The sequence below is a fragment of the Thalassophryne amazonica genome, chromosome 4 (assembly GCF_902500255.1).
Source record: "Thalassophryne amazonica chromosome 4, fThaAma1.1, whole genome shotgun sequence".
Lineage (NCBI taxonomy): Eukaryota > Metazoa > Chordata > Actinopteri > Batrachoidiformes > Batrachoididae > Thalassophryne > Thalassophryne amazonica.
Genome location: NC_047106.1, coordinates 30233524 through 30255735, shown reverse-complemented (window position 1 = coordinate 30255735; position 22212 = coordinate 30233524). Strand labels below are relative to the sequence as shown.

Here is a 22212-nt window from a genome sequence, read left to right as displayed (position 1 = left end):
AGGCATCACTGTGCACCGACTTGTATGATATGATGGTGCTCAACATCCACAACATAAACTCTCACTTTCTGCATGTTTCGCCTTCAATCAAATGCTGGTTATGTGGAAAAGCTATTTACTTTCAATGATATCTGGTGCCATTACTTTACAGTAGGGGTGCAGGGGTGAAAATGCTTTGTCAAGTACCTCAGCATATCACACACAACACAGTTTTTCTTCTGAACCACCGTTGTGAACAGAGTGGAGTACACTGTGTGTGAATGAGTAGGTGTGAATGGCTGTGGAAAATGCACACTGTTGTCATAACTGGAGGAGGAAAGGGAGAACAGGATTTCTGAGAACTGCTCCTGCACTCCATCGTGCACACTTTAGTATGAGCTAGAATGATGAAACGCTAGTCAGCATGACTGCAGTACACACACACACACGCACACGAACTACCTGGTCAACTAGAAGGGCATTCATTATATCGTGATTTTTGATGGATCTACATAACGGCATGCTTGTTGGAGTGTGTGTGCTGATGAAAAGGAATCACAAAGTATCCTGATTAAAACTGGTGTGAACAAAGGCAGTGTGGTTGCACCACTGTTGTTTATCAAAATAGGTATTCATGTGTTTTTGGACAGACAGCAACTGGTTTGAAGTCACTCAAAGCTTGCATGCAAAAACTTAAGTACATTCATCATCCAAGAGCTGATTTTTGCAGATGACGGTGGTAACTTTGCACCTGTATTACAAGAATTCAATCCAAAAAGGATAAATTTGCTAATTCTGCCAAATAGTTTGGTCTACAGATAATCAGAAAAACAGGTTCTGCACCAACTACATTCCACTGAGCGTGCAGTAGTAATTAACGATGTACAACACTAACGCAGACACCTTTTTTGTGCTTATCTGAGAAGTAACGTTTGGGAGCATGCGCTGGTGCCACATCCACACCACCACAGAACCACCCGCGTCACACATGGGAACAACCTAGACAGACAAGATGTCTTTACCCACGTCTCAAAAGTAGCCATTTATCTACCACAGCTAGGTGAAACACGGGCATCCCATTGGTGTTCTCCAGGTACCAGTGCCCTCTGAGGCACCTGCATGCTGAATCATGTAGAGAAAATCTCCACATGTATAAAACATCTGACAGTCCCTCACCATGCAAGTGATACAGTTCATGTATGTTTCCCGGAGTAACTGTTGTTTATCACAAAGTCGTTCTAGCAAATACCCAAGGATCCCACAAATAGACCTAGTACCAAAGACATCCAGTTGTCAATTTAGGCCACTGGCATTCAGGTCTGACAACCAATCAGCAAGATGGGAAGCAGCAGGACCTTCATTTTCCTGTAGACACTGCACCCGCAAACACTTTGGTTCTGTGACAGCAATGTCGCCATAAGCTCTTTCCAGATGTCTCTCTCTCTCAAAGGCAGAGAACCCAGAAACATGAATGTCGCTGTAGAGAGCTTGTCAAGTTCAACACTTTGCCGAGTCCAGAAGATACTGATAGCCCAGATCTTAGACTCGACACAGGACAACTGCTCCTCGCTCAGCGTCTTAACTATAGCAATCCATCGATATCCATCAATTCCACAAAGATCACAGCATTGTTCACAAAGTAGTTGCTTATCTGGGAACCACCTTCACAAATGAAGATGGTGGTTCCCAGCTCTTCAGCGGTGTAAAAACGGTCAAGTGGTTTTTAGAGGTCTAAAACCAGCTACAATTTAAGAATCACCACAGAAATGCCTTCTTCCAGTCCTCTGTCATATGGACTCCTCTGAATGAATGTCTTGTGTGTGTCACTTAAAGAAGCTGGTAACTTTGCAGCAACAGTATTTGCAACAAGATCTTGGTATAAACTGGTAAGATAAAGGGTTTAAGTTTATAGTTAAGGGGTTCACTTAGCCTAAGGTGCGCATTATTATGAAAGGTTTTTGTATTTTGGTTTGTGGGGTGAAACGGTGGAACAGTTAAGGAATAAGAATAAGGAGCTAAAGAGATGATGCACTTTAAAAGGTCCAAAAAAAAAAAAAAAAAAAAAAAAAGATTTTCACGAGGTACAGGGAAGAAGGTGTTTAATGATAATGGTCTGTTTACTGTATTTATTTGGTGCATTTATTTTATACTCGTTTAATTACTCATTTATTTTAGTTTTTGGTTTTTCGTATATTCCATTATGTTTTTTTCATCTACTTTTTTACATTATGTTATTTTTTAGGGAACTGGATGTTTAGTTAAATCAGGTTAAGCTGCAGAGAAGGGGTCGGGCTATGTCAGTTTATTACTTCAGCCCGCTCCTTTTCGACATACAAACTCAATTATGCAATGTGCAGGTACTTCCTTCACTGTATTTTCTTGTTTTTTTTTTTTTTTTTTTTTTTTTTTTTTTGCTTTTTAACCTGTTTACATGTTCAAAATAAATATTTTATTAATTCATAATGTTCCAAAGGCTAAAATTCTCCAAAGCACATACTACTTCCGGAGTGAACAGAAAATCAGAACAAGACATCTATGGTGGGCCGGACTTGGTGCTGACAATCATTTTTTTTTATAGTGACCTAACACAAGGACACCAAGCTGACGGACACCCACGCAGAAAATTTTGTGACATACGAGGTCTGTTAGAAAAGTATCCAACCTTTTTATTTTTTGCAAAAACCTGATGGATTTGAATCACGTGTGCTTGCATGAGCCAACCTTGAACCTTCGTGCGCATGCGTGATTTTTTTCACGCCTGTCAATTGCGTCATTTGCTTGTAAGCAGCCTTTGTGTGAGGATAGGTGTAGTCTCTCGTCGGATTTTCTTTGCAAGGAAAATGGCGGAACGACTGGATCAGCGCGACCGCATCAAATTTTGCCAGAAACAGGGCGACAGCCAGGTGGAAACCATTCGGATTATTCAGACAGCTTTCGGTGACGATCCTGTGGGCATCATACAGATTAAGGAGCGGTACAGCCAGTTTAAAGACGTCCGCACAACAGTGGAGAGCGAGCCACGCTCCAGTCGGCCATCAACACGCTGAAATGACCAGATCATTTCCAAAGTGAACGCTGTGGTGATGCGGGACCGTCATGTGACTATCCAAGAAATTGCGGAAGAGGTGGACATCAGCACTTTTTCGGCACATGTCACTGTGACAGAAGATTTGGCAATGAAAAGAGTTGCAGCGAAATTCATGCCGATGGCTTCGGCACAAAGCTGCTGACGGAGCAAAAGCACCTCCGCGTTGAAGTCTCACAGGACATGCTGGACTCCAAAAAATGATGCCCACCTCTTCCACCATTCAGAAGATTCAGACGGCTTTCGGTGGCTTTTCAGTCATGTGACTATCCGAGAAATTGTGGACGAGGTGGGCATGTCCTGTAAGACTTCAACACGAAGGCGCTTTTGCTCCATCAGCAGCTTCATGCCGAAGCCATCGGCATGAATTTCGGTGCAACTCTCATCATGGCCAAATCTTCTGTCACAGTGGAATGTGCCGAAAAAGTGCTGATGTCCACCTCTTCCGCAATTTCTGACAGTTACATGACGGTCCCACATCACCACAGCCTTCACTTTGGAAATGATCTGGTCATGTCAGCGTGTGATGGCCGACCGGAGTGTGGCGTGCTCTCCACCGTTGTGCGGCCGTCTTTAAAACCGGTTGTACCGCTCCTTAATCTGTGTGATGCCCATAGGATCGTCACCGAAAGCCGTCTGAATAATCCGAATGGTTTCCACCTGGCTGTCGCCCAGTTTCTGGCAAAATTTGATGCAGTGCTGCTCCAGTCGTTCCGCCATTTTCCTTATAAAGAAAATCCGACGAGAGACTACACCTATCCTCACACACGTGATTCAAATCCATCAGGTTTTTGCAAAAAATAAAAAGGTCGGATACTTTTCTAACAGACCTCGTATTAAGTGCTCTGGAAAACAGCTCTGAAAAGCAGTGCCACGTGGGGGAAACAAGTGGTGGATCAACAGCCTTATCTGTCAAGGAAGTACAGTATTGCAGCAGGACTGGTTGCATGCGTTAAGGCCCCCTGATACTTGCACGACTTTGATGCACGCACTGTGTTGTGCAGGAGAGTAAACTCGCCGTTAACGGGTGTAGACTGAACGTCAGAGGGGTGCCGGCGCATGCAATTGAGCAAAGAGAATTCTGAAATGTTCAAAAAAATCTTTCATGTACAAATGCCGTGCAACAAACGTGAAGTTGTAAGGAACATTGCGCGATCTATTCGGCAACACTACGTGCAGCTTGTCAAGTTGAGTAAAGAAATGAACAGTGTGAGTGGTTGCGTCAGCGCACCACATCAGAGCGCAGCTCATCTGAACGATTAGAACGAGATATTAAATCTGTCACAAACATACTTTTACAGCTGCACACAAGAAAGAAAGAACATGCAACTGTTTTACGAAGCCATTAAGCCCCTTTCACATTGGCGTATTCACAGAGCTGCGTGTGGCAGTGTTGTGTTTCATTTAAATATGCCCGAAATGCGCGCGTACTCAGCCTTTTTCAGTGTTCAATCAATCAATCAACTTTTTTCTTATATAGCGCCAAATCACAACAAACAGTTGCCCCAAGGCGCTCCATATTGTAAGGCAAGGCCATACAATAATTATGAAAAACCCCAACGGTCAAAACGACCCCCTATGAGCAAGCACTTGGCAACAGTGGGAAGGAAAAACTCCCTTTTAACAGGAAGAAACCTCCAGCAGAACCAGGCTCAGGGAGGGGCAGTCTTCTGCTGAGACTGGTTGGGGCTGAGGGAAAAAACCAGGAAAAAGACATGCCGTGAAGGGGGGCAGAGATCGATCACTAATGATTAAATGCAGAGTGATGCATACGGAGCAAAAAGAGAAAGAAACAGTGCATCATGGGAACCCCCCCACAATCTACGTCTAAAGCAGCATAACCAAGGGATGGTCCAGGGTCACCCGATCCAGCCCTAACTATAAGCCTTAGCGAAAAGGAAAGTTTTAAGCCTAATGTTAAAAGTAGAGAGGGTATCTGTCTCCCTGATCTGAATTGGGAGCTGGTTCCACAGGAGAGGAGCCTGAAAGCTGAAGGCTCTGCCTCCCATTCTACTCTTACAAACCCTAGGAACTACAAGTAAGCCCGCAGTCTGAGAACGAAGCGCTCTAATGGGGTAATATGGTACTACGAGGTCCCTAAGATAAGATGGGACCTGATTATTCAAAACCTTATAAGTAAGAAGAAGAATTTTAAATTCTATTCTAGAATTAACAGGAAGCCAATGAAGAGAGGCCAACACGGGTGAGATATGCTCTCTCCTGCTAGTCCCCGTCAGTACTCTAGCTGCAGCATTCTGAACCAACTGAAGGCTTTTTAGGGAACTTTTAGGACAACCCGATAATAATGAATTACAATAGTCCAGCCTAGAGGAAATAAATGCATGAATTAGTTTTTCAGCATCACTCTGAGACAAGACCTTTCTGATTTTAGAGATATTGCGTAAATGCAAAAAGGCAGTCCTACATATTTGTTTAATATGCGCTTTGAATGACATATCCTGATCAAAAATGACTCCAAGATTTCTCACAGTATTACTAGAGATCAGGGAAATGCCATCCAGAGTAACGATCTGGTTAGACACCATGTGTTCATTTCATACTTGCAGCTGCGTGTGTTCGCTCACACTGTCGCGTGTACCATGCCGTTATTATTTTTATTTTTTATTTTTGTCTTGGTGGATCATTTTCATTGTGTCCAGATGCTGCTGAGTCTGGCTGTGGTAAAGGCTGTCCAGAACGAAACACTGACTCATTAAACTTTTACCTCCGGTTACTTCGATCAGGTTCGCTGATTTGATCAGACCTGATCGATTAAGGCGTTTGATGAGCGCATCGACATGCAGCGAGTGCGCTTTTATTTTAAAGAGTCACAGCTCTTTTCAGGTTTAATCAGACCTGATCGATCAGAGCGTTTGATGAACGCACCGACATGCAGCAAGTCCGCTTTTATTTTAAAGAGTCACAGCTCTTTTCAGGTTTGATCAGACACACAGAGAGAGAGAGCATGCGACAGAGGGAGAGAGAGAGAGACAGAGTGAGAGTGAGGGAGAGTGCATGCGTGCGTGACAGAGAGCGAGCGAGTGACCGACCTGCTGTTTCTGTTGTGTTTCTGGATTTCTGAGTTAAGGTTTGATTCCCTGTTCTGATCACACACACAGGTGCTGTGGGCTGTGTGATCATGTTCTCAGGTGATTCCTCTGGATGCACGCACTCAGTTTTTGGTTTTGTACAGGAGCACAGTGTTGCACAGACTTGCATGCAGTAACGCTGTGCTGTGCAGACCTGCTTAAAACTGTGTCCAGTGCTCTACGCTGAAGAAAATTAGACATGTTTAATTTCTTCCGTCCTATGTGCGTAGCCCTCAACATACTGCTGCACAGGGAGAAACGTAGAGCTGCTAAAAGTGGGCGGAGAGCTGCTCATCTCAGCGTAGATACGCTGCAATGAGCAGCTCTACGAATACGCCAATGTGAAAGGGGCTTCACAATATAAACATGGCAAATAATTACCTTTTTAGACAGCTTCAAATCCTTTCTCCACCTCGTTCAGCGCCCACGCGCATGCGGGAACAGCAGCAGCTGGAGCACTCCTCTGTGACTCCGGAAGTGATTAGAGGCATTTTCAACAGCTAAATCGGACAGAAAATGAGTAATCCACTGCAAAATAATTATTTTATATATGCAGTGTCCAGTGCACAGCGCGTGTCAGCCAGTGGAACAAAGCACGGTGTCCAGCCAGCTGAGAATGCAAATGTGCAGATTAATGTCGTGCAATATCAGGGCAACACACACACACACACACACACACACACACACACACACACACACACACACCAAACTGTGTGCTTTAAATGCTCTATTACAGTATATCAAAAGTGTAGGTAAGTAGTTAGTATGAGCCTTTTATGAGCTCATAGTGCAGATTGTCAGCTGTAGTTATAGGATAATGAGAGCCAAAGGTACTTCTTTTTACAATATTAAATTATAACTTGTGTTTTACTGGCTTTATGTCTTTTCATTTTATTCATTTAGAATGGAAAGAAAATCTTTGGGAAGCTATTTGATTAATTATTTTTATCTCTTTGCTGGAGGATGCCAAGCATGCATTATCATCTGCCCGCGACAGATACAGGAGATGGCTCCTGTCTGGAGGTGGCGATGGACCTGTTGTCTTCCTGGGTTTTTGCCAATCGGAACCCAGGGCAGCTCGGTACTGTGACGGAAAAAATTAAAAATTAAAATGCCAGTTAAACATACATTTAAATTAAAGGATGTTTTGTGTTGGAGTTTGTGCTACTGTAAATCTTGACACAAAAAGTTTTATTTTTATTGCAAATGTATATTGACTCAAGTATTGGTTATCAGTCTCTGTGATTAAAATTCTGTTTGTGGTACCTGCTGATTTACTGCATTCTTATTCAGCATGTATTAATTTTAATTTGCATCACTTCCACCCAGCATCTACGTTTAGGTGAGAACTATATTCTTCAGTAGGAATAATTTCTATCATCACTCTCTCATCTCATTCCAATGAACTAGAGCATAGTGCAAGGAGTGATGAAGCCATGGCCTTGATGCCACCACACCTTATCTACTGCATATACGCAACATATTTAACGTGAAACAGACAATAATAATAATAATAATAAAAAAAACATAGTCAACTCTATCTGTTGCTCTCCAATCACATTCTGGACAAACAAGTCTATACTGTAGGGAGTGACAAAGTCATACCCTCGATGCTACAACTTAAGTACATTTACATGGCATACATAGTTCATGTGAAACAGACTGTAAAAAATTGCCAACTTTATCGATCACTGTCCGATCTCAGTTCTCAAAGTAAAACTCGTGCATCCGGGGGGGGGGCGGAGTGACAAACTCAAAGGCATGGCCTTGATGCTGCACCTTATCTACTACATTTATATCTGTAAAATATTTAATGTGAAATAGACTTTAAAAATTGCCACTTCTATCTAATTATGTGGACCTGAAAATGAAATATAAAAGGAAGGCAATCATATTAGTACTTAGTTTCTACCAATTTATCTTAAAACCATTTCACTCCGTATCAGGAGGATACACTGGCCTACTCACTATTACTCATCAATGGTCACTAATTGTACAAAAGTCAGCCTGACAGTCTTCTTTGGAGGACAGATTAATTTTTTTTTCCTTCCAGCACTGTGAACTTTACAAAGAGTGGTATTTGTTGCTGCCAGCAGGATTCCTCTTCACACCTCTCTGTTCAGATAGCCTGCTAACTCTTCAATTCACACTTGGTGGAAAACATGATAGGACACTCAGTGTTTGCTTTCCTTCCAGCTGGCATGGATACAGACCACTGACCAAACCAGAGAACAACATTCAACAACCACAAACAGACCCCAACAACAAATGTCACATAGGAGTAACCACAGCGGACAGAATACAGTACAAGGAAAGCAACTGCTGGAACATTTACGACAAGTACATCATAACTGAACATTTTTGTAAGTAGTAGCACAAAGTACAAAGTCAATATTAATGTCAATCTTTATTTTTTAATGCTGCTCGTTTCACCACGGTGAGCATAAAGCACAAAACACTTCAGTGAATGCTACTATAAAGTTGGATAGATCACTTAATTCTATTCAAAATTACTGAATTTTCCAGACAAGTTAAAAAAGTCTCTTGAAGAGAAAAACAAACAAACAAACAACATGTAAGTTGCACCAGCGTATAAGTGGCACCTGTGGAGCTCACTTTAACAGTTTCCCTGAAAGCAAGTTTCACAATGGACAGGAACTCAGTAGTACATGTGCACACCACAGCCTGTGCTGTTACTGAAGATAAGGACTTAAAAGTAAACCACATGGACAACTAAATGTGCGATGAATAACATTTTGACATATTGGATGTTATCTGATATAGATGAACACTGTCTGCATTGGAAACACTACAATAAAAACATGTCCATTTTAAATCAGCAGCTCCTTAATGGCATTTAATTTGGATTTTTGTGCATAGCTGTAGTGTACTTTTATATAGTGTTTTGTATAGTGCATTGATTCCTGGGAACACCCAATATAAATATTTATTATTATGCCCTGTAATAAAATGGCATTCTGTGTAGGCTGTCAGAGTTGTCTGAAGTCAGAGTTGGTGGGTTTCCATTACTCTCGAAATTACAGTTTGATGTAGCAAGTTGAAAACACATTTAACGGAAACACATGTATTCTGAAAAAAATTCATATCTCAAAAAGTATTTGAATTCACATGAGGTGGTTTTTCAGCTGATTTGAAAAGCTATTATAAGTCACATGACAATGCAGTATGTGTGGATGGAGAAAGACACAGCGCTTGTAAAATCTTATAACAGGCAGAAAAGCTTGAATCTTCGACTGGACTGGGTTGCTTGACGTGAGGATGTTTCGCTTCAAATCGCAGAAGCTTCCTCAGCTAAAATTCTTGCTCTGGTAGTCTGACTTCTGTCTTGACCCTTGTAGAGAAGACCCTTCTCTACAAGGGTCAAGACAGAAGTAGTGCGATGTAGAGAAGACCCTTCTCTACAAGGGTCAAGACAGAAGTCAGACTACCAGAGCAAGAATTTTAGCTGAGGAAGCTTCTGCGATTTGAAGCAAAACGTCCTTGCGTCAAGCAACTGTTGCTGTGACTATTGGAATTAAGGGCTCTTGTAAGAGCCTCACTGAGAGCCATTATCATGAGAGAATAACTCCCAGTATTTGCATTCCAACACCGTCATTTTCTTTCCTTGACATTCTGACAATATCACTCAACTTTTGCACAAATATTCAATGGAAATCCAGCTAGTCAGTCAATTTTACAGATAAGTCTGGGTCTTTTAGTGAAGCTTAGGGCTAGTGGCCGGCAATCATCTTAGCATTTCTTCTGTTTTTCTTGTTGCTCAATTGCTGACAAATTATACTGTATACTGATTCTGTTGTTCTCTCTCTGTTTGAGGTGTGGCTCCATCCAGAGATGGGAGTGGGTGTCTTCTTCTGCAGGCCTCCTGTCCTGTGCACCAGCAAAATTTCCTGTATTTTTGTATTGTCAATTGTGTCAGTAGCATGGCCCAAGCAGAGGGTCACCCCTTTGAGTCTGGTCTGATTGAGGTTTCTTAAATCATCAGAGGGAGTTTTCCCTCACCACTGTCACCTGTGTGTTTGCTCTAGGGCAGGGGTGGCCAAATTCGGTCCTTGAGAGCCACCTTCCTGACATTCTTAGTTGTCTCCCTGCTCCAACACACCTGAATCCAATGAAAGGCTCATTAAAAGTCTGCTAACAAGTCTTTCATTGGATTCACGTGTGTTAGAGTAGGGAGACAACTAAGAGTGTCAGGAAGGTGGCTCTCGAGGACCGAACTTGGCCACCCCTGCTCTAGGGGTGGTAAGGTTAGACCTTACTTGTGTGAAGCACCTTGAGGCAACTTTGTGATTTGGCACTATATAAATCAAATAAATTGAAATTGAATAATTAACATAAAAATATTATCCTGTTAAGTACGCAGAACACATCTGGAGAAGCAAAACTTAAACCTCGAGATTAGATGTGCATCATAAAATAAATACTAAGGATGTCCCAATCAATTTTTTTTGTACCAGATCCTTTAATACTTTTTATGTCCTGTTCCGGTATGTGTATATTCTTAGATAATACACTTGCATAGAGTACACCGTATGTACATTAAAGTCAATCCAATGTACACACTTGACAATTGAACTGTTATGCAATGAACAGGGATGGGTATTGATAAGATTTTATCGATATGATGCCATTATCGATTCTGCTTATCGATCCGATTCCTTATCGATTCCCTTATCGATACCTCTTGTGAATTTTGTACTAAAAGTAGGCTTTACAGGTTTTCTATGTATTTGATTGAGTCTTAAAGTAAATAAATATGAAATCGATCACTGTATCCTTGATCTCTGGACATAAATAAAAATAAACAAAACGGTGCTTCACTTTGAAGTTATTAATTCCGACTGGACTCTATTGTTCTAACTTGACCCGGCAGAGAGCCGCACAGCGTTTGGAGCTGTGTGAACAGAACGGAGGACAATTCTCGTTTCTTTCTTGCAACAAGACAGGAGTCCCAGTTAGTGACTTTATTCTGCACAAAAGTGACTCACGATTTCACATATTCAGGGATGAAAGTGGTGAAAAACAAAAAAAGTTGAAACCCCAAATTAACCCCAACCATGTGCATGAAAATGTTTGAATTCTAGAAGCTCTGAAATGCAATCTGGGACTATTCCAGGCAATAAATTGCAGTGAGTGCAGCATTCATTTTGGTGAGAAAAAAAAAGCAACTTTCCTTATTCAAATTCAAATTTATTAATTTATATAGTGCCAATTCATGATGAAATCATCTCAAGGCGCTACACACAACATAAAACAAAAAAACTGAATTAAAATTTAAAACACAATAAAAAGACGACCATAAAAGAATACAAGAATAAAAACACATCATAAAACTAATGATAAAACAAGGAAAACAAATGAATCTTTAAACGTGACTTAAAAGTCTTCACAGTATCAGACTGCCGAATGTGTGCCAGGAGATCTTTCCACAGAGCGGGGGCACGGTAGGAGAAAGCTCTGTGACCGGCAGACTTTTTATTCACCCTGGGAACACACAGAAGTCCTGCACCCTGAGAACGCAGGGCCCAAGCTGGTACATAGGGGCTTACCAGGTCAGCCAGATAGGGAGGTGCAAGTCCATGAACAATTTTATAAATTAATAACAGTACTTTAAAATCCGATCTTGCCAGCAACTGGAAGCCAGTGCAGGGATGCCAAAACGGGCGTAATGTGGTCAAACCTTCTGCTTTGTGTCAAAAGTCTGGCAGCAGCGTTTTGAACCAGTTGAAGACCCCTAATCCTGGACTGCGATAAGCCAGAAAATAGAGCATTACAATAGTCCAATCTAGAAGAGACAAATGCATGAATCAAAGTCTCAGCATCAGCCATAGACAGGATGGGACGAATCTTCGCTATATTTCGCAAATGGAAGAAAGCAGTCCTCGTAATGTCTCTAATGTGGAGATCAAAGGACAACGTAGGATCAAAAATTACTCCAAGGTTCCTCACTTTATCCGTATGATGTATAACACACGAACCTAAGCTAAGTGCTAGCTGATCAAATTGATGCTGGTACCTCGCTGGACCAAGAACCATAACTTCAGTCTTATCAGAATTTAAAAGTAGGAAGTTACTAGACATCCAACTTCTTAATGATGCAAGGCAATCTTCCAAAGTTTTTATGTGAATGAGATTACCAGCAGTTATTGGCATGTACAATTGAGTGTCATCAGCGTAGCAATGAAAGGGAATCCCAAAGCGCTGCAGTATATTCCCAAGGGGTGCTACATAAAGGGAAAAAAGCAGGGGGCCTAAAACGGATCCCTGCGGAACCCCAAACTTCATGTCCCTACGATCAGAGGAGGTGCCATTACACAATACACAGTAAGAATGACTGGACAGGTATGACGTCAACCATGCAAGAGCAGTTCCAGTAATCCCAAAGTGATTCTCCAGCCTACTGAGTAAAATATGATGATCCACAGTATCAAACGCAGCACTAAGATCCAACAGCATCCATAGCAGTATGCGGTGGCTGGACCAAAGCCTGCTGAGATATGCTCAACCTAATATCCTCAATTTTCTTCTCGAAATAGTCCAAGAAGTCCTGTGCTGAAAAGGGAGAGTGAATAACAGGTGGCCGTCTATGAATGAGAAATGCTACAGTTTCAAACAAAAACTTTGAATTATGCTTGTTTTTACTGATCAAATCAGAATAATAGGCACGCTTTGTAGCCAGTAGTGCATGCTTATAATCTAAGACAGCATCACACCATGCAAGGTGGAACACCTCTAATTTAGAACTACGCCATTTCCATTCCAAACCTCGAGCCTTCTGCCTAAGGTCACAGAAGTAACCATTGAACCAAGGCGACTGCACCCTGGGAAGGCGTGGCCTTAAAAGAGGAGGCGCAACCTTATCCAGTGTAGCCTTGAGCGCTGAATTCAAGCCAGCCGCAAGACTGTCCACTGATTGAACATTCTCCAAACCTGAAGCCAAAATTTCAGGCAGTCTGGCTTCGAGTCAGTCATAGTTGAGGGATTAATGCGTCACCGCAGAGACAGACAAGGCTTTCGGTCCACTAAACGTGGCAACATAAATGCACACTTAATAAATGAGTGGTCAGAGACCACCGAGGCAAGAGGCAAAATGTCAATGTTCGTGACAGCAAGGCCACGTGTGAGAACCAAATCAAGGGTATTTCTACTAATGTGCGTTGAATCCTGAATGCATTGCTGTGGTCTTATACACCTCTCTGCAGCTTCTCTCCCCCTGCCATCCCCTCATTACCCCATCCCCGTAGAGACGGTGCCTGCTCCCAGACCACCAATAACCAGCAAAAATCTATTTAAGCAAAAAAATTCAAAAAGAAAAAATAATATAGCACCTTCAACTGCACCACAGACTAAAACAGTTAAATGTGGTCTATTAAACATTAGGTCTCTCTCTTCTAAGTCCCTGTTGGTAAATGATATAATAATTGATCAACGTATAGATTTATTCTGCCTAACAGAAACCTGGTTACAGCAGGATGAATATGTTAGTTTAAATGAGTCAACACCCCCGAGTCACACTAACTGTCAGAATGCTCGTAGTACGGGCCGGGGCGGAGGATTAGCAGCAATCTTCCATTCCAGCTTATTAATTAATCAAAAACCTAGACAGAGCTTTAATTCATTTGAAAGCTTGTCTCTTGGTCTTTTCCATCCAAATTGGAAGTCCCAAAAACCAGTTTTATTTGTTATTATCTATCGTCCACCTGGTCGTTACTGTGAGTTTCTCTGTGAATTTTCAGACCTTCTGTCTGACTTAGTGCTTAGCTCAGATAAGATACTTATAGTGGGCGATTTTAACATCCACACAGATGCTGAGAATGACAGCCTCAACACTGCATTTAATCTATTATTAGACTCTGTTGGCTTTGCTCAAAAAGTAAATGAGTCCACCCACCACTTTAATCATATCTTAGATCTTGTTTTGACTTATGGTATGGAAATAGAAGACTTAACAGTATTCCCTGAAAACTCCCTTCTGTCTGATCATTTTTTAATAACATTTACATTTACCCTGATGGACTACCCTGCAGTGGGGAATAAGTTTCATTACACTAGAAGTCTTTCAGAAAGCGCTGTAACTAGGTTTAAGGATATGATTCCTTCTTTATGTTCTCTAATGTCATATACCAACACAGAGCAGAGTAGCTACCTAAACTCTGTAAGGGAGTTAGAGTATCTCGTCAATAGTTTTACATCCTCATTGAAGACAACTTTGGATGCTGTAGCTCCTCTGAAAAAGAGAGCTTTAAATCAGAAGTGTCTGACTCCGTGGTATAACTCACAAACTCGTAGTTTAAAGCAGATAACCCGTAAGTTGGAGAGGAAATGGCGTCTCACTAATTTAGAAGAGCTTCACTTAGCCTGGAAAAAGAGTTTGTTGCTCTATAAAAAAGCCCTCCGTAAAGCTAGGACATCTTTCTACTCATCACTAATTGAAGAAAATAAGAACAACCCCAGGTTTCTTTTCAGCACTGTAGCCAGGCTGACAAAGAGTCAGAGCTCTATTGAGCTGAGTATTCCATTAACTTTAACTAGTAATGACTTCATGACTTTCTTTGCTAACAAAATTTTGACTATTAGAGAAAAAATTACTCATAATCATCCCAAAGATGTATCGTTATCTTTGGCTGCTTTCAGTGATGCCGGTATTTGGTTAGACTCTTTCTCTCCGATTGTTCTGTCTGAGTTATTTTCATTAGTTACTTCATCCAAACCATCAACATGTTTATTAGACCCCATTCCTGCCAGGCTGCTCAAGGAAGTCCTACCATTATTTAATGCTTCAATCTTAAATATGATCAACTTATCTTTGTTAGTTGGCTATGTACCACAGGCTTTTAAGGTGGCAGTAATTAAACCATTACTTAAAAAGCCATCACTTGACCCAGCTATCTTAGCTAATTATAGGCCAATCTCCAACCTTCCTTTTCTCTCAAAGATTCTTGAGAGGGTAGTTGTAAAACAGCTAACTGATCACCTGCAGAGGAATGGTCTATTTGAAGAGGTTCAGTCAGGTTTTAGAATTCATCATAGTACAGAAACAGCATTAGTGAAGGTTACAAATGATCTTCTTATGGCTTCGGACAGTGGACTTATCTCTGTGCTTGTTCTGTTGGACCTCAGTGCTGCTTTTGATACTGTTGACCATACAATTTTATTACAGAGATTAGAGCATGTCATAGGTATTAGGGGCACTGCGCTGCGGTGGTTTGAATCATATTTGTCTAATAGATTACAGTTTGTTCATGTAAATGGGGAATCTTCTTCACAAACTAAAGTTAATTATGGAGTTCCACAAGGTTCTGTGCTAGGACCAATTTTATTCACTTTATATATGCTTCCCTTAGGCAGTATTATTAGACGGTATTGCTTAAATTTTCATTGTTACGCAGATGATACCCAGCTTTATCTATCCATGAAGCCAGAGGACACACACCAATTAGCTAAACTGCAGGATTGTCTTACAGACATAAAGACATGGATGACCTCTAATTTCCTGCTTTTAAACTCAGATAAAACTGAAGTTATTGTACTTGGCCCCACAAATCTTAGAAGCATGGTCTCTAACCAGATCTTTACTCTGGATGGCATTTCCCTGACCTCTAGTAATACTGTGAGAAATCTTGGAGTCATTTTTGATCAGGATATGTCATTCAAAGCGCATATTAAACAAATATGTAGGACTGCCTTTTTGCATTTACGCAATATCTCTAAAATCAGAAAGGTCTTGTCTCAGAGTGATGCTGAAAAACTAATTCATGCATTTATTTCCTCTAGGCTGGACTATTGTAATTCATTATTATCAGGTTGTCCTAAAAGTTCCCTAAAAAGCCTTCAGTTAATTCAAAATGCTGCAGCTAGAGTACTGACGGGGACTAGCAGGAGAGAGCATATCTCACCCGTGTTGGCCTCTCTTCATTGGCTTCCTGTTAATTCTAGAATAGAATTTAAAATTCTTCTTCTTACTTATAAGGTTTTGAATAATCAGGTCCCATCTTATCTTAGGGACCTCGTAGTACCATATTACCCCATTAGAGCGCTTCGCTCTCAGACTGCAGGCTTACTTGTAGTTCCTAGGGTTTGTAAGAGTAGAATGGGAGGCAGAGCCTTCAGCTTTCAGGCTCCTCTCCTGTGGAACCAGCTCCCAATTCAGATCAGGGAGACAGATACCCTCTCTACTTTTAAGATTAGGCTTAAAACTTTCCTTTTTGCTAAAGCTTATAGTTAGGGCTGGATCAGGTGACCCTGGACTATCCCTTGGTTATGCTGCTTTAGACGTAGACTGTGGGGGGGTTCCCATGATGCACTGTTTCTTTCTCTTTTTGCTCTGTATGCATCACTCCGCATTTAATCATTAGTGATCGATCTCTGCCCCCTTCCACAGCATGTCTTTTTCCTGGTTCTTTCCCTCAGCCCCAACCAGTCTCAGCAGAAGACTGCCCCTCCCTGAGCCTGGTTCTGCTGGAGGTTTCTTCCTGTTAAAAGGGAGTTTTTCCTTCCCACTGTAGCCAAGTGCTTGCTCACAGGGGGTCGTTTTGACTGTTGGGGTTTTTCATAATTATTGTATGGCCTTGCCTTACAATATAAAGCGCCTTGGGGCAATTGTTTGTTGTGATTTCGCGCTATATAAAAAAAAAGTTGATTGATTGATTGATTGCTGGAATCCCAACGCCTCCACAAATTCATTCCAGTAGTATTCTGCTCTTACAAGGATGCAGCAGTTTTCTAGCTTGGCAGATAGTTCTGGAGGAAATCACTGAAGAAATTAACACATTGAAAATATGGTTTGACCGAAACAAACTGTCATTAAACTTAAATAAGACAGGGATGAAATGGAGGTGTTAGAGTCACTAGGTGTTCACAGGAAACACTTATTTATTATTTATTTCTGTATGTATATATGTATTTATTTATTTATTTATTTATGTATGTTCATTGTTGGTTTTATATTATTTTCTGTTGTGTTTTTATTCAGGTTCTTTTTGTCTCTTTCTCTAAAATTGTATATAATCATTAGATTAGTTATTATTACTATTATTGTTGTGCTTGCTATTACTATTAATATATAAACAAAAATAAATTTAAAAAATATTACAATTTGTAATACATTTGATTCTTTTATGACAACAAACGCTTGACAGCTGCAACTGCTTAATGCTAAGTTTAACATTGAAAATGCCATAGACATGCTAACGTGTTAGTATTCGGTCCCACAAAAAAAAAAAGAATCAACGAAGCAATGATCGAAGCACTGCTTCTATTGGTTCAAGGTTCAAAGCAAAGCCACGCTGCAGAAAAGTTGATTACAGATCTGCTGCAGGGTCTGTAATCAATTGTTTTGACCCCAAAAACAACGGCCACTCTGAAGGACCGACAAGGGAATCGTTAAGTAAAAAGGTTATTGATGTCGGTGGATCGAATAATTTCTTAACGATACCCGAAAGGAACCGGTTCTCAATACCCATCCCTAGCAATGAATTAATAAAAAACTGCCAGCAATTCAAGCTGCTTCTTAAATAAATAAATAAAATAAATATACAGGATTTTTTTCAGTTACACTTAGTACAGCATTACAGCAGTATTGATGACAAAGTAAGGAGGATTATTAAGGTGTTTTTATTCTGACCGCTAAAAACAGACTGCATATGAGATGACACAATTGCTTTTTCCCACCGTCTTCAGCTGTGCTCGTTTCATTTTTGGTTTGCCAAATCAATCTCCATCTCACCCAATCCAATATGGAATCACATGAAATGAGATAATACAACTGTTTAATGTCATAGACTGCGCCAGTAAGCTTCAAGAAAATCACTCCATTTAATTTATCCTGGTAGTTAATTAATAGTTAACAATTGGCAGAACAAGAAAAACTGATTAGATAACAGCTGGCAAATTCCACACAGGAGGCAACTCTATGACCCACAGCAGCTTTCATGCAATGCTGTTAATCAAAAAACACACTCATGAAAGGAATGTTTCAAGACCGTCCAAGGTTGGTACCTGCAAGTAGAACCCAACTTCAAGGTTAACATACAGTTGTACAAAATCATAAGCTGAGGGCATCATTTCGACTTAACTAATCCTACATCACCATTTAAAACTTTAGAAAGTAGAGCATATACACACTTTATTTCTGCTCATGCTGTTCAGCCTGCGTATTTATAGCGGGTAAAATAAATATTTAACACGTCACCATTTTTCTCAGTAAATACATTTCCAAAGCTGACATGACATTTTCACCAGATTTCAGTAACCACCAAAATAATCCACACACACACAAACTAAAAAGAAAAAAAAAAAAGTACAGAAATTACTGAAGACTATGGAAGCCCGTTTGCGCCACTTGAAAAAAAAGTTTTTTTGATTGTGAGATAGTATCTCGCAATTCTGAGTTACTATCTCGCAATTCTGAGTTACTATCTCGCAATTCTGAGTTATTATCTCGCAATTCTGACTTATTATCTCGCAATTCTGACTTATTATCTCACAATTCTGAGATACTTTACGTTACGAAATGCATTGCCTCTACATGGTCATTCCATTCGATCATTGAAAGCTATTTTCGGTGTGGTTTCACAAACAGTGAGATTCGGACGCTATTACATGAGGAGGATGACATTGAAATAAGCCTCCGAACTTTACAAAGAACTCTGGCAAGGAACCATTTCTGGCGCAGGCGAAATAAAACGGATGTTGTCGAGGTGGCGGAGTTCATCCATCAGCAGCTACCAGAAGTGTCTGTCTGTTAAGACTCATGGATGGTGGTGGCGTAGATTTACGAGCAAGGCATCGCTTGAGACGTGTTGTGCTGGATACAGCACCCCTGCCGTGAAATGCACCCCCTTCGTGGGAATGCGCATTTGAACCTCGTCGCCTTCAAACTCACATTTAACAGCACAGATACACAGTTTGTGCAACAAAAACATACATAGATCAATATGATCCTTATTCTATGTCAAGTGAACAGAATATGTTCATATTTACGAGCACTAATTGGCTGGTTTTGTTCAGTAGGAACGAAGCGTCTGATATTATGTTTATTTTATGACATTTCATCACACGGTGTTTGTTTTAGTGTTTATTTGTTAAAATGATTTTAATTTTATTCATTGATTTACGTTATGAATGAATATGCAGCTTGAATCAGTGTGGAACGTTTGAGGACCCTATTGAAATTAGCCTCCATTCCTATTGTCTGTATATGTATTATGTCTGTATATAATATATTAATTTATTCAGAGTATCCTAATCATCATCATTATAATTATTAGTATGATGAAAACTATTGTTGTGATAAAAAAAATTACACACAACACAAAAGTGAAAAGAATGTGTATTTTTGGAAGTGAGTGTTAGATATATTTTCTGCATACACTGAACAAAAATATAAATGCAACACTTTTGTTTTTTCTCTGTTTTCATAAACTGAACTTAACATTTAAAACATTTCGGCAGGGGTGCTGTATCCGGCACAACACGTCTCAAGCGATGCCTTGCTCGTAAATCTACGCCACCACCATCCATGAATCTTAACAACAGACGGACAGTTTCTCTGTCCGTGGTTATGCCAGCCATCCAGCACTTCTGGTGCATCCATCTGTAGCCCTGTTGTTGACCCGACATCTGTCGCTGCTGATGGATGAACTCTGCCACCTCGACAACATCCGTTTTATTTCGCCTGCGCCAGAGATGGTTCCTTGCCAAAGTTCTTTGTAAAGTTCGGAGGCTTATTTCAATGTCATCCTCCTCATGTAATAGCGTCCGAATCTCACTGTTTGTGAAACCACACCGAAAATAGCTTTCAATGATCGAATGGAATGAGCATGTAGGGGGCAATGCATTTCGTAACGTAAAGTATCTCAGAATTGCGAGATAGTAACTCAGAATTGTGAGATAATAAGTCAGAATTGCGAGATAGTAACTCAGAATTGCGAGATAGTAACTCAGAATTGTGAGATAAGTCAGAATTGCGAAATACTAACTCGCAATTAATCAAAAAAACTTTTTTTCAAGTGGCGCAAACGGGCTTCCATAGAAGACTGTAATAAAATGGAATGACAAGGAAAAAATATTGAACACACTTACTGAAATTTATTAAATACTTCATACAAAAGCCTTTGTTGGTAATGACAGCTTCAAGATGCCTCCTATTTGGAGAAACTAGTCACATGCATTGTTCAGGTATGATTTTGGCCCTTCAAATCTTAAAGGTTCTGTGAAGTCTTCTATGAACTCTGATCTTTAGTTCTTTCCATAGATTTTCTATTGGATTCAAGTCAGATGATTGGCTGGGACAGTCTAACAGCTTTATTTTCATTCTCTGAATCCAACTGAGAGTTTCCTTAAGGCCCGGTCCCACTGGGGAAAGGATTAATTGCGCATGAATTGAGGATACAAATTACGGGCGTTCGTTGTCGTCCATAACAAGATTGGCCAAAAATGACAAATGTCATTTTCATATGAAATGTCAAATTCATATGAATTACAGATATATTAATAATGTATAGCGAATATATCACGACCAATCACGGTTGTATAATGCATGTATTGAGGAAACGGATCGGATGCATTACGATTATCACGGCAGTATTACAGATGTATTGTTAATGCATCACGTGCGCGGCATCTGCATTGCGGTCATAAAAGAAGCGCCTTTCGGCATCACTATTCACATCAACACCACAGCGTCTGGAGCAATTTCTCGACTCGGACAAGTTGATTGGTATTGTAATGATCATAGAGCTGATGTTCATGTTGTCATGCTCTCCTATTTTACTCTTCCTTTTTAGATATACCTTTATATACTAGCATAGATCCACCTTAGAATTGGAATATAATATATAAGATATACCTTACTGAATTTTCGTGCAAGGGTTAACTGTTCATGAGTTTGAGGAGCAGGAGGGGGGAAGCCGCTCGGGGCTGTGAGACAGTGTTGTTTTGTTTTTTTTTTGTTTTTTTTTTTTGGCAAAAAGAGAGAATTCAATGTGAGTTGCGGCTGTGTTGACTCTTCAGCATTCTGCACACAATAGAAATAAGTCACATGAACCACCTAGATAAAAATTAAAATAAATACAAAAAAAGTTACTGTGTGGACTCCAAGTTGAGGGGACGAGGCCAGGCGGCAGCGTACACACTCTTGTTGACATGCATATCAACATCTACAAGCTCCACCTACCAAACAAAAGGGTACCGCTGATGGAGCAAACGCAAGCTAAGCCAGAGCTAACCATTCAGACCCACACCATACCAACCTGGACCACTCGGTGGAAACAAGGCTTAAGACACCATCCTCACAAGATGCCCAAACCACCTCAGGTGGCTCCTTTCAAACTGAAGAAGCAGCGGCTCTACTCAGAGTCCCTTCAGGAGTATTAGCCTAGATACCAGATGGAGGAATCTCATTTCACAAAGAACAGTCCTGTTTATTTTGCCTTCCAGGCAAAGAAAATCATAGTCAAAAAATCCCCAACTTTTTATTTCAACTCATACAAAACAAAAATAAAAAATGCCTCAAAGCGTAACCCCCCCCCCCCAAAAAAAACCCCCCAAAAACAACCAAACAGAAACTTCTATTTCTGAATTTCTCAACACACCAAATATTCACCTCAATTTAACACAGACTGTGGCCATGTGGACATGTAGTGTGCTGCTACTGTGTGTTGTAGCAACTGAAAAACAAAAACAAGCTTTGAGCAATCGACACTGCACGCACACACAGACACACACCCACAAAATGCTGCATGTTACCCCAGTGGAAGGATGAGTAATCAACTGATACAACCCTGGCGAGGGCAAAGATCTCAATACAGTCAGGCATGCAGAGCTGCATTCTGGGAAAGCAAAACAAATATGAATCATGGGGGTATTAGGGAACAGCTCAACAACTACTGTGCTCCACTTCTGATGAGAGCTGAGTGAGGAGCCAAGTCTCTTAACAGCTGCTCAGGTGTGGATGGGATTGTGGGTACACACATGCTTGGTGGACGGGATCTGGCTGGACATCAGATAACACCATGCAGCAGACATGGAGAGTGTGATCGG

General features: G+C 40.7%; 1 protein-coding gene across 1 annotated transcript in view; it reads right to left on the bottom strand.

Annotated features, from left to right (window-relative positions):
* Window positions 1-22212, bottom strand: part of sik2b (salt-inducible kinase 2b) — a 198607-nt gene that overhangs the window by 69634 nt on the left and 106761 nt on the right.